General features: G+C 41.3%; 1 protein-coding gene and 1 pseudogene across 1 annotated transcript in view; one reads left to right on the top strand and one right to left on the bottom strand.

Annotated features, from left to right (window-relative positions):
• The window catches only part of PPEF1 (protein phosphatase with EF-hand domain 1), a 105,931-nt gene extending 96,901 nt beyond the window's left edge, over positions 1-9,030 (bottom strand). The window contains exons 1-3 of the mRNA XM_019755387.3: positions 8,784-9,030; positions 8,222-8,303; positions 3,823-3,909 (exon numbers count right to left, since the gene is read on the bottom strand). The gene's annotated coding sequence lies outside the window, so the exon portion shown is untranslated. The remainder of the gene's footprint in view (positions 1-3,822; positions 3,910-8,221; positions 8,304-8,783) is intronic.
• A 3,444-nt stretch (positions 9,031-12,474) lies between these two features.
• Positions 12,475-13,089, top strand: LOC109460215 (large ribosomal subunit protein eL15 pseudogene; annotated as a pseudogene).
• Positions 13,090-13,585: the final 496 nt, after the last annotated feature.

The raw sequence follows: 13,585 nt of genomic DNA, 5'->3' as shown, positions 1-13,585 counted from the left end.
CCATCAGCTCAAATGCATCGTTTGGAGCAAAAATTAATATAAGACCCGGTCTTTAATATAATATAATATAATACCGGGTATAATATAATATAATATAAGACCAGGTCTTGTATAACATATATAATATAATATAATATAATATAATATAATATAATATAATATAATATAATATAATAAAATAAATACCGCGTATAATATAATACAGTATAATGTAATACAATATAATGCCAGGTCTTATATAATATATATAATATAATATAATACCGGGTCTTTAATATAATATAATATAATACCAGGTCTTACATTAATTTTTGTTCCAAAAGATGCATTAGAGCTGATGGTACAGCTAGGTCTTATTTTGGGGGAAACACGGTATACCAGTAATAATAATAGTGAAAATCACCATTACTTACGTTTTAAGGGACTACTATTTACCCAGCACAGTGCATGCTTTCTATTTGTATTATTCCACTTAATCTTCACAGCAGCCTTCAAAGTGGTATCATCACTCCCATATTACAGATCAAGAAACTGAGACTCAGAAATAAAATACCGTACTCCGTAGCACAGCTGATTAGTGGCAGAACCGAAGACCCACTCTGTTTAATCATTAAAGAACAAAAAGGTCTGTCTGCTAAAAGGTTAGCTGTGCGTTGGTTTCAGGATCCAATCTGGTCAATGTGTGTAAGCACTAAATCATTAAAAAGAATTCTTGAACATTGCAGGGAATTGTTTCCCTTTCTTAGATAGATGGAAACCCTGTGGTCCTCTGTGATAGATCACAAGAGGCCAAGGGAGCTAACGGAAGATTTCTGAACATGAAGTTGTACAGCAAGGTTTGGGGAACACCCCATAAAGGGCCTAGAAGAGTTTCTCAAAGTATCTCTTCCCTAATTTTGTAGTTCTCACCAAAGTGACTACAGAGTTTTTCCAAATATCACATTCATTTTAAACAGACCACAACCCTTCAGGTTGCAAAGTCATCTGTACACCTTTTTAAGATGATGGATGGTAAGTGATCTGCAATCAGCATCTTTCAGAAAAATCATTCTGAGAAATTGCATAGCAATAAAATAAACTCCAAAGAGTGCGCGTTCCCTGTTCTGTTGCTACACAATATATGTTTTATAATGTAGACTTCTGCTTCCCCAAAATACCTAAGAACAAATAAACATATTACCTGTTTCTTTTGCTCAGCCAGTGCAGAGATTTTCCTCACCCCAGATGTTTTAAGAGAAATGAAAATGAGAAAAAACCTTCTCTATGAGGAATGCAAAGGTCTGAAAGAGGTAGAATTCCAGCTCTCTCTGGAGCACCCCCCTCCATACACACACTCACTCCACACATCTTGCATCTCTGCAGCTCCCTGCAGGGCGAGCTCCAGCTTAAATAAATCAAGAAATAAACACAGACCTACGCACGCAAAGAAATAATTTGAACGGGCCACGGCTGCTTTGCCTTTCAGCCTGGAAGGCAAGCCCAGAGCCTCAGATCTGGGAGAGGCTGAGCTGGCGTGGCGGGTGGGGGTGGGGGGGGCTGCAGCTGTCTGCCCCAACCCTGCCCTGCCTGTTCCGGGCTAAGAGATAAAGGGATGTGCTCCAGTAATGGGCTGCGGTCACATGACTGCTTCCAAGGGGACCAGGCTCTGTACAGGCTGGACCGGGCCGCTGTTTGCATAAATAATCTGCATCAGTACAAAATATAACAAGAGTTTTGGTAAAGATGGGCAAAAAAGCATTCAATGGCTGACTCTTTAGGTCAACCAAGGATGATTTTTAGGAAACATTATAGTAACCTGGGTACAATTAAGAGAAGGAAGTAGAACACTAAACATTCCTCCCTAGGACTTGAGAAGGCTTGGTGTCGTGCAGGGAGGCCTGCGGGGTCTCTGCTCCCGCTCCCCATACAAGAACGCAGGATATGGTGAGGCCAAAAAGGAACACCCACGGAGCCATAGGTAGGGGAGTCATACCACTATATTCTCTCTGGCGGCACTATACTCTCACTGGAGGCTGGATCCACACTGTCCGCAAACCGCCACCCACGCTTGCCAGCCCAACTGCCATCTTCTTGCTAGCCCCCATTCTTCTCTTTTTCCTCTTTCTCCTAGCCTAGCCACAGCAGTTATATTAGTGGCCAATGGCTCACTGGTTACAGCTGACGGCCAACTAGCCACAGCTGATGGCCATGCAATCACAGTTGGCCATTTACTACCTGAGCCAGCACCTGTCTATGTGAGGCCGAGAGCCTGGAAACTGCTTTCTGGGGCTCTGCCCCCACACTTGGGTTTAAGGGAGCAGCCACTGGGTGCTGGGCTACAAATTTATTTATATGACGTTTTTATTCCTCTAGCTACTCAATTAGTTGCTTGATGGAGAACCCATCTGTGAAAGGGAGACTCACCTACTTCCATCAGCAGGAAGGAAAAGGAAAGTTGACCTGTAATTTTGCTGAGTTTGAGAAGGAAGAAGAGGAAGACACTAGAAAAGTCGAAGTGCCAATATCAGTACTGGATGCCACCAGCCACAGTTCTGCTGTCTTATGAGACAATCCAGGGGTGATCTTGTTCCCAGAGTCTCACACTGACTGCAGCTGCACTGACAGCAATTTTCCACCCAAACTCTTCCTAGCTGCTTATACAACATACGGCCTTAGGCAACGAGAGCTAGAATTTCAAGGACTCCAGCCATAATCATTTCATAACCCCACCCAAACTGCTCTTTAGCCAATTCCTTTCTGCAATTGAGGGCCACAGGAGATCCAGTAAAATAGTTACCTAGCTTGCTATTTAATCTAATGGAGTCACTTAAAAATAACTGGAAAGGCAACTCTGGGCTTCTCTACTCCTATTAGCATATTAAATATTATCAGAGGTCCTCATTATGAGACAATGCAACCGTACAGGTTTCCATGGCAGGGAATCCAAGACTAGGACCTGACAAGGCTGCCACACACATTGTAAATGATAGCATAATTACCCAGGCTCCCGAAAAACAGTGGACAATGTCACAATATGGCTGCGTTTCCAGCCAAATACCTATTCAATCTACAATGATTAGATGATGGCTATGTCTAGATACAGTGGTTCAAATGTCACCTCCTCTGTGTGACGCCTTTCCCGAATCACCAAAGGGGAGTTAGTCACTCTGTCTTCTGGCACTCAAAGCCATATGTGTGTCCAATTACAGAACTTCCCAAAGGGCACTATAATTTGTCCTTTTACATGTGTAATCCTGAAGGGAAAGGATCCGTTTCATTCTTCTCGGCAGTCCTAGCACCAAATGCATAAGAGGTACTCACCAAATATTTGTTTAATCACAGAAAGAAAGAAGAGGAGAGAATGAACTCATGGTTTAGGTAGTTATTTTAATGGCCAGATTCTGGATCATGAATTGGATTGCCTGTGCCCTTTATGTGATTTGTCTAAAATTTAGAATCTGCTTAAAATGAAGAACACCGTATTTTTCCATTGTACAAACAATACTAAAATGCTCCTTTGAGTACCACAGAGAGTCCTATAGCCAGCCTCCAATTGTTAAATGAATCAGCATTGATGTATGTGAATAAATCACAATAATGATAGTAACATTTACTGAGCACTTACTGTGTTCTAGGCAGTTGTTAATTTTACATGTGTTAATCTTATTTAGTCCACACACCATCCTATGAGGTATATACTATTATTATCCCCATTTAAGCATTAGGAACTATATAGCCCAAGGTCAAACAGTAAATGAGGGGCAGAGCTGGGATTTGAACCCAGGCACTTTGATTTTAGAACCCCTACTTATAACCATTACACAATACTGCCTCAGTCAGCACCTCGTATGTTTGCAAAATGATGGTTCCAGCCTCTACTCAGATGTTTTCTGGCTTTCTTCCAGCTGAGCAAGAATGTGTCCTCTTAGCCTGAAAAAACGGAAAAAAATAATGGGCAAAGTAATGTTAACGGTTCCAAATTCACTCATTAACAGAATTATACCCTTAGCAGTCAAGGTTGGTCAATTTATCTCTCAATGGAGACATCACCATATGAAAATAGCCAATGTTAAAGATGAGAGCTCAATACCCCCCATCCCCCAGCCAGAAAAAGCCATAGCAAACCAAATCATCCTTAACTAAGATACCTTGTGCTTTTCTATTCAATTCAACATATTTTTATTGAGCACCCCCTATGTGGTAGGCACTGTGCTATCAGAAATTATAATAAAAAGAAAAATTAAAACCTGTTCCCCCTATTGGAATATAAGCTCCAGGTACCTAAAACAGTGCCAGGCACATAATAGGTATTTATTACATGAATAAATGAAAGCATGAAAATCTCTAACAGGACAGAAAGGAGGCACAGAAGAAAAGCCCCATCCTACAAAGGGGGATGAGGGAAGGCCTTCTAGAAATGATGCCCAGGCTGAGACCTGATGATTGAGCAGCCAGAAGAAACGAGGTGAAGGAGAGAAGAGGGTGTTCTTGTAGACAGGTATATTTCCCAGTACTTAACGAGAATGTGAAATGGGAGAAGTGAAGTAAAAATCAGAATGAATTGTGGTCCTAATTATAATGCTGCAATTAGACTTTTGAGTGGGTAGAGAAAAGTGCCCGTCTGCTCTGATTGAAAAACGGTGGCTTCTTCACCTCTGCAGGCTAGACTTACTCTTTCTTAGCTGTCTTGGCTGTTTCTCCTTCCTTTCTCAGTTCCCCACTCCCTTACTGGGTTTGCCTTCACTTTCCAAATAAACTTCTTGCTCTCAAATGCTTGTCTAAGGGTCTGCTTCTGAGGGAACCCAAACCAGGACCTCGGTTAGTCTACCGTAGTAGCAAACAGTGGAAAGATAGATGGGACAGAGAAAGCTGGTTACCTCACAAGGGAGAAATTGGCATTGCGGGCAAACCTGTGCTATATCACAAGCTTCCTGGAGCTGGCCACAGTTCCATTTGCTACCAAGGAAAAGTAATTCTAGTTGGCAGCTCCTATCATTGATCATGACACATGCTGGGAAATATGCTAGAATCTAGGCAAAGCAGTTGGGTTTGGGAGTAGACTGAGAAAATGACGATGTATGTAGATCTGTTTGGTAGTGAGTACTTAAGGTGTCTGTCCACTTTTGGTCCCTGAAACCTCAATGCCCAATAGCACCAGAGGGAGGTAGCTTGGACGGGGCTGGCCTCTCAGCTAGCCTTCTGGTGCTGGGGCCAGTGGTAAGCAAAACACAACACTAAGTAACACAAGGACTTTGAAAAGTAAATAGCAGAAGGGGATTGAGAAAATCAGAGTTTAAAGTACCACCAAAACTGGTGGTGAGTTAACTATTTTTTTCCCTTCCAGTTTCCCCAGACTGGATTTCAGGAAGCAGAAATTCAAATTAAAATCACAATGAGGTAACACTGCACATCTATTAGAATGGTTTAAAAAAATAAAAAAATAGAAATAAATTAAAAAAAAAAAAAAAAAACACTAATAATACCCAGTGCTGGCTATGATGTAGAGCAACCAGAATGCTCATACTTTGCTGGTGGGAATGCAAAATGATACCGCCATTCTGAAAAATAGTTTGGTAGTTTCTTATAAAGTTAATGATACACTTACCCTATGACACAGCGATCTTACTCCTGGGTATTTACTCTAAAAAAATGAAAACTTATAGTCACACAAAAACCTATATATACAGGTTCATCTGGTCAAATACTGAAAACAGCCACATGTCCTTCAATAAGTGAATGGATGCACAAACTGTGGGACATTCATGCGAATAGAATACTACTTAGCAATAAAAAGGAACAAACTACTGATACAGACAACTTGGATGAATCTCAAAGGCATTATGAGTGAAAGAAGGCTGGCATAAAAGGTTGCATACATTTATATGAGATTTTCAAAAAAGCAAAACTGTAGGGGAGGAAAACTGATCAGTGGGTGCCAGGATTGATGGGTTGGGAAGGGTGAGACTGCAAAAGGAGAGCAGAGGGAGTTTGGGGAGGTGATATTCTGTATCCTAATTATGGTGGAGGTTACACTCATCTACCCATGTGTCCAAATTCACAGAACTATACAAGTCAATTTTACCGTATATTAATTTAAACATAATTTTTTTAAAAACAGCTTCACAGAGCTGGCTCTGGTTTAGTGCCTCTGGGCTGACTTTGACCACCAAGGGCCTTCCTAAATCACAGCCAGAAGCAGTGTCTGCTGCTGTAAACGACAAGCACTAAGGAAAACACTTGTCCTTCCCTCTGACTTGACTTTCAGCTCTCTATCCATGGGCAAAACTCAAAGAACAGAGCTTCCAGTCAGAAAATACACCCCATCCATTCTTTACTTAAGAGATACTTACTGAGCATGCTCCGGCTAGGAGGCAGGGATACAAAGATGAATGAACTTGATTCATTTCCCTATCAGGTGCACACTGTAATGCGGGACCTGGGCCTGTCCACAAATAATTTCAGAGCAAGAGGTATAGGTCCAGAGATGCCATGTACTATTGGAGTCCAGAAGTATATCAGCTCGGCCAGGGCAAGTCAGGAAAGGTTTCATAGAGGATAAAAGGTGGGGAAAGGCATTCCAGAGAACATGGGAGCACGTTATATTTGAGTAATGTTTCCTGAGACTGGGGGATAAAGGGTGTATAGAGAGGAGGGTGGGGACAGGAACCTGGGGAGACAGGTTGGTGCCAACTGTGATCTTTCTTGTAAATCATATCAAAGAATTCAGACTTTAACCCGTCAGTAGGGGATTGCAATTTCAAATGCTTACATGGTTCGGGGCAAATGATAAAAATGAATAAATCTGCCTGGGTGGAAATGATGGGACATTTTAGAGAGTTTGTGTCTAAATGAGGCAGCTGCTACTTACTGGTAGCTCCCTCTTAGGCTGCCATCCAGAAATCCTGGCCCAGTGTTGCCCAATGTAATTTTTCAAGAGAAGATGAACATATTTTTCTGTAAGATCTTCCTTTTTAAATGTGAATATGAGTCTATTTTTGCAAATTTAAGATGCTGTCAATCAAAAGGTGCATTATTTGATGTACAAATAAGAAAAAAGCCACCCATCAAACTATGACACTCCATCAACTTTAAGACATTCCAATTTCAGAGTTGCTAAAATGTGAAAAAATGTGCATCTTAGAATCAATGATATACAGTAAGTCTCATTTTCTCAAAACACTGTATGGACTCCATGGATTCAGCATGAGGCTGTCAGATTGCAAACTCCGTTTGGGTGAAGGGGAGCCCGAGAGCAATCTGATTCGATTCAAGCTTTAGGAAGATCACGCTGAGGGTCAGATGGTGAACTGGGAAAAAGCCAGCCATAGGAAGACCAATGACAAAGTTCCTGCCACAATCCAGGAGATAGATATAAGGGCAGAATTAAAGCCCTGACAGTGGGGATGGAGAGAAGGGGCCGAATGTGAAAACCTTTTAGGTAATAAACCCCACAGGTCCCAGCTGGATATGGGGAGCAAGACAGATGGCGGCACCAAGAATGATTCCAAGGTTTCTAGTTTGGAATAATAGACGGATTCATCACTTATTTAACACTACTTACTGGGTGTCTACCACCCCTTACTGGGTTCTAGGGGTATAATAGTGGACATGGTCCCTGCCCTCTTGCAATTTACAGTCTGGTAGATGATGCCATTAATTGCAGAAGAGTATTAATTAGGTACAGGGTTAGGACACCAAGCGGGGAAAAGTGTGTTTATGGTGCAGAAAAATGACGAGCTGAAATGTCGCATAGGCTGTAGAAGCCTGAGCTTAAAGCCCAGGAAATAAATCAAGTCTGCAGATTCTGATTAAAGAGGTCATAGTGTACTGATAACAGCTGAAGTGATTAGAGAAGATAAAACAGCCAGGGAGAGCTTGTAGAGTAAGGAGGTAACAGGGCAAAAGCAGAGCCCTGGGGAATAGAGACATTTAAAGGGAACGAGGAGGAGGAAAGCACGAACAAAGAGACTAAAAAGGAGAAATCTGGAAAGGAAGAGGCCCAGGACAGAGGGGCGTCTGTAAACCAAGAAACATAGGTATTATCACATAATCTAATATACCTTCTTCATCTATAATTACTGCATAGAAGTAATTTACCTTGGCAATATACAATTTAGATTTTCAGAGTTATGGGTATTTTACATGAATTCCAAATCCACTTATCAGAACTGCTTCTTAATTTGAAAGTTGTGATATTTTTAAATATTGTCACAAGCTGTTCCTTAAGCTTGTATGTGCTTACGTTTTGCGTGTATCTCAGTTTGACATCCAGCATGAGTCGATGGTAGAACAATGGTAATTCCTTCTGCAGGAGCTGTAATATGCTATTCCAAGACAAAAGTAAAACAAGATTGTACATTTACGCAACTCCCTCTCACATCAAAACACTGGGAATTGGGCAACACTGATCTAGGCAAGACCACCATGAGGTTCTTGGCCCAGACCTCAGAAACAGGTGAGCCTATTATGTGGCAAGATACTCTGGTCCTTTGGACTTGTTCAGAAAGACCCTTCATTTTACAAGAGAGGTAACTAGACCCAGAGAGGTCAAGTGACTCCCCCACATCACAGCCTTATGATTTGGGGGCCAGTACTCTTTCCATTACATCAAGGTGACCCAATTCCATCCTATAAAGATAGCTCCAGCATAATATATATTACAGTATGATTAACTTCATACACAAAATATAAAGTCCACAAGAGTTGGCCAAACAACTAAACAGAGGAAGAAGGTTAACATTCAAACATACAGTTCCATGCCTACCCAGATTTCATTCAATTTGTCTTCTTTTTAGAGTGCTTACCCTGCCAAGTTTTGCCAGATTCACAAAGGCTCAAGGAAAATAGACTCCTAGATCTTCACTTTGCTGGTTTCTGAATCTTTCTGCCAAACTTCAGGCTCAGGACACATTCATCCTCATGCTGACAGGTCTTACTTGAAGAGGATTCCTCAGCCTCTGCTGGTATCTTCCAGAGGTAGAGTCTACAATGATTGTTTAATAATAGGTTGCCCTGGCAACCCCACGATGTCATATGCAGCTATGACAGCACCTGCCAACTGAATGTGAGCAACAGAAACTGCATGTGAGAACCACTTCCTGCTTATTAGAAAGGCAGGGTCCAGGTTCTTCAAGCTTTCTTTTTCTCCCCGCTGCCTCCCTGCCAACAAGTTTTGTATCCATTAACATAGAAAACAAAGAACAGTTGGTTTCTTGGAGGGATGTTAAAATTATTAGCTAAAATAAGGTCTAGGAAAGATCCATGGCTTTCTTTTTAAAACCCTTCCTACTACTGCCTCAGATGACTAAATCAAGGCCTTTGGAAGAGTTTTTAGAGAGTTTTTTTTAAAAGCACTTATTCTTGTCCTGGTTTCATTCATATATTCATTCAACAAGTATTTGTTGAGTGTCTATTGTGTGCCAGGCTTTGTTCTAGACCCTGATACACCAGTTAACAAAACTGACAAGGTCCCTTCCCTCATGAAGTTTATAGCCTAGTGGGGAAAGTAAGCAATAATCAAATCATCATAAAAATAAACGTAAAATTGCAAAGTACATGTATCATGAGAGTGAGTCAGGAGGTCAAGCAAAAAGGCTTCTCTGAGGAAGTAACCTTTGAACTGACATCTGAAAGAACACATTAATCAGGTGAAGGTGTTGACAGAGGGATGGGGTCAAGCATAAACTTCCATTGAGGCTAAGTGACCTAGAGTAGATAGGTGGAGTCCATGATCTGAGCACTTTCAAAGGAGAATCTAGGGCTTAATACATACGAAGTGTGATCAAAAAATACGGTGAATGTTTAAATTTTAAACATTTATTACAGTAAAAAACACATTGTCATTAATCTCCCTCAAAATATTCCTCGTCACTTCAAACACACTTATCTCATCATTCTTGCCACTTTCTGAAGCAGTTCTGGAAGTCCTCTTCCGTATCTTTAGTTGCGCTGTCATGGCTGCCTCGATGTCCTGAATCGACTCAAAACGTTTAGCCTTCATGGTCATCTTGATTTTGAGAAGAGCCAGAAGTCACAGCATACCAGATCTGGTGAATAAGGTGGATGAGGACACACCGTAATGTTTTTGACAGAAATTGCCATACCAGAAGTGATGTGTGACACGGAGCCTTTCTGTTGTGATCAAAACATACGGTGAATGCTGCTGCCAAGTGCCATCCAACGGAAAGGCAGGGATCTTCAATACGGGAAGCGGCGCATCGAACCTTAGTAACAGTGTGTGACAAGTATCAACTTGTTTGGTGTAGTCAGTCGGGTGTGAGCTACGGTTGAGAGAAGGTGTGTTTTAAAGTGTGCTGTCAATCATCCTCCATCATGACAACGCTCCATGTCACACATCGCTTCTGGTATATGGCAATTTCTGTCAAATCAGTACGGTGTGTCCTCATCCACCTTATTCACCAGATCTGGCACCGTGTGACTTCTGGCTCTTCCCCAAAGTCAAAATGATTCAGGACATCGAGGCAGCCACAACAAAACTAAAGATACTCACGAAAGAGGACTTCCAGAACTGCTTCAGAAAGTGGCAAGGAATGATGGGATAAGTGTGTTGAAAGAGAGGGGGAGTATTTTGAGGGAGATTAATGACAATGTGTCTTTTACTGTAGTACATTTTTTTTTTAAAGATTTTATTGGGGAAGGGGAACAGGATTTTATTGGGGAACAATGGTCAAATTGTTGTCCTTTCAGTCTTAGTTGTGGAGGGCGCAGCTCTGCTCCAGGTCCAGTTGCCATTGCTAGTTGCAGGGGGCACAGCCCACCATCCCTTGCGGGAGTCGAACCGGCAACCTTGTGGTTGAGAGGACAGGCTCCAACCAACTGAGCCATCCGGGAGCTCAGTGGCAGCTCAGCTCAAGGTGCCGTGTTCAATTTTAGTTGCAGGGGGCGCTGCCCACCATCCCTTGCGGGACTCGAGGAATTGAACTGGCAACCTTGTGGTTGAGAGCCCACTGGCCCATGTGGGAATCGAACCGGCAGCCTTCGGAGTTAGGAGCACGGAGCTCTAACCGCCTGAGCCACCGGGCCGGCCCTAGTACATTTCTTTTTATTTAAACATTCACCATATTGTTTGATCACACTTCGTAGGTCTTAGTTTACTAAAGCTGAAGTATTTTCACCAATATTCCAAAAAGGGCACAATCTGTGAGTCTCATTTATATAAAACTCTAAAACAGTCATTCTCAAACTTTAATGTGTTTATAAATCACATGGGGGTCTTGTAAAAAGGCAGATTCTTGGGTCCAGTCCCTAGAGGTTCTGATTCAGTAGGTCTGGCGTGGCACTCATGAATAGATAGATAGATAGATAGATAGATAGATAGATAGATAGATAGATAGATAGATAGATAGATGATAGATAGGTAGATAGATAGATTTATTTATTTTTTTTAAGGAGGGCACAGCTCACAGTGGCCCATGCAGGAATTGAACCAGCAACCTTGGTGTTATTAGCACTACGCTCTAACCAACTGAGCTAACCGGCCACTCCTCTTTCATGACTTTTAAAATAAAAAAATATTCTATAATTTTCTTGTGATGTTTTTGGTTAATTTAGTAGTATCACCAGAACAAAAGAATGCTGTGATATACTAATAGAACAATGCCATAAGCTTAAGATTTCAAATATTTGGAAAGAATGAGAGAAATAACAATTATAAGCAAACTGAGGTATCAGTAATAGAGTGAAACTTCACTAATTTACCCCAGTGAGGTGGACTGTCATTCTTACTTACTGAAAAATCCTATTTATAAAGCATTTTCAAGGAAACATAATATAAATTAACCTGATGTAACTAAGGCCAAGAAATCTCTACCTGTTTAATGACTCTTTTACTTAAACAGATAGATGAGAGCTGTGTGTAATGAACACTTTCATATTATGAATGAAGCTCTGGATTTGATAGTATGTGAGATAGAAATAACCTCCCTTTTTAGGTCTCTGTTTCTTATTACGGAACACAATTCCTGCTGATCTGCCATGTTCCTGCTGATGTGGCTATGTGAAAAAGATACTATGAAAACAAGTTAATGAGAAATCCAAGATTTCTCTGGATTGTTTTTCCTGAGAAGATTGTGAAGCTAATAGAACATAGGGCCTAGAACATAGTATTGCCATTTTAAAAAAATTAAAAATGAAGTCTTCTGTGCACAGAAGAGTAGGATTAGGAAAGGGGACCAAGAGTAAGTTCTTGAAATTTCAAGGAAATATCAGCTGTGCCACTTACAACCTAGGGACCTTGGGCAACTCACATACCTTCTCTGAGCCACAGTTTTTTCATTTAAGAAATGGGGATAATAATATATAAATAGAATAATCTAAGTGGAAAATTCTTCATAAACTATAAAGCGCTAAACAAATACTAACTACTGTTTCAAGGAGAGGCCTACATTTTCCAGATGGATACACATTCTAGAGAAATGTGGTCTTGAGAAAAAGGCTCTTTCCTTTCTGTCTGGCTGCAGCCATCGGTAAACCAAGATGGGCGCTAACAAGTATATCCAGGAGCTATGGAGGAAGAAGCAGTCCGATGTAATGCGGTTTCTTCTTAGGGTGTGCTGCTGGCAGTACTGCCAGCTCTCTGTGCTCCACAGCACACACTCCCCCCACCTGGACTGATAAAGCACACAGGCTGGGATACAAGACCAAGCAAGGTTATGTCATATATCAGATTCGTGTGTGCCATGGTGGCTGCAAACGCCCAGTTCCTAAGGGTGCGACCTATGGCAAGCCTGTCCATCACGGTGTTAACCAGCTAAAGTTTGCTCGAAGCCTTCAGTCTGCTGCCAAGGAGCAAGCTGGACACCACTGTGGGACTCTGAGAGTCCTGACTTCTTACTGGGTTGGTGAAGATTCCACATACAAATTCTTTGAGGTTATCCTTACTGATCCATTCCACAAAACTATCAGACAGAATCCTGACACCCAGTGGATCACCAAACCAGTCCACAAGCACAGGGATATGCGAGGGCGAACATCTGCAGGCCGCAAGAGCCATGGCCTTGGAAAGGGCCACAAGTACCATCACACTATTGGTGATTCTCACCGGCGGCTTGGAGAAGCTGCAATATTCTCCAACTCCACTGTTACCTCTAATATGAGTAATGTTTGTAAAATTCTTACCTAATAAACAACTTAGGACAGTCATGTTTGCTTAAAAGTGTTCTTTAATTTATCTGTTAAAGCTAGTTGTCTGCAGACTGTTTCATGAATGCATTGTCAAATTATGAAAGTTAAAGTGCAGTAATGTTTGAAGATGAAATGATGGTATATCTTGTTTCTTACAAGATAAATACTTTTGTCTTTGCTTTATCTTATTAGGGAGTTGATATGTCAGTGTTTAAAATGCTGTGTGGTGTAACAGGTGTAAAATAAATGCTGGGAAAGGAGTGCAGAACTAGTCACGCAGATTTGTTGGTGCATCTGATGAAACCAGTGCTCTGCTGGTTTACTCTCGAAGGACTGTGTGGTTTTTTTTTTGGTGGTTTTTTTTTGTTTTTGTTTTTTGGAGTTTGGCAAGGACAAACATTGTAAACTGAATTTTGCTTGGAAATTGTGAAGGGTATCCTAATGCATTCTCAGGATCATGCAG

Source organism: Rhinolophus sinicus, chromosome 18 (assembly GCF_057876585.1).
Source record: "Rhinolophus sinicus isolate RSI-liver-muscle chromosome 18, RSI-T2T, whole genome shotgun sequence".
NCBI classification, from domain to species: domain Eukaryota; kingdom Metazoa; phylum Chordata; class Mammalia; order Chiroptera; family Rhinolophidae; genus Rhinolophus; species Rhinolophus sinicus.
This window is presented reverse-complemented; position numbering and strand designations above follow the sequence as displayed.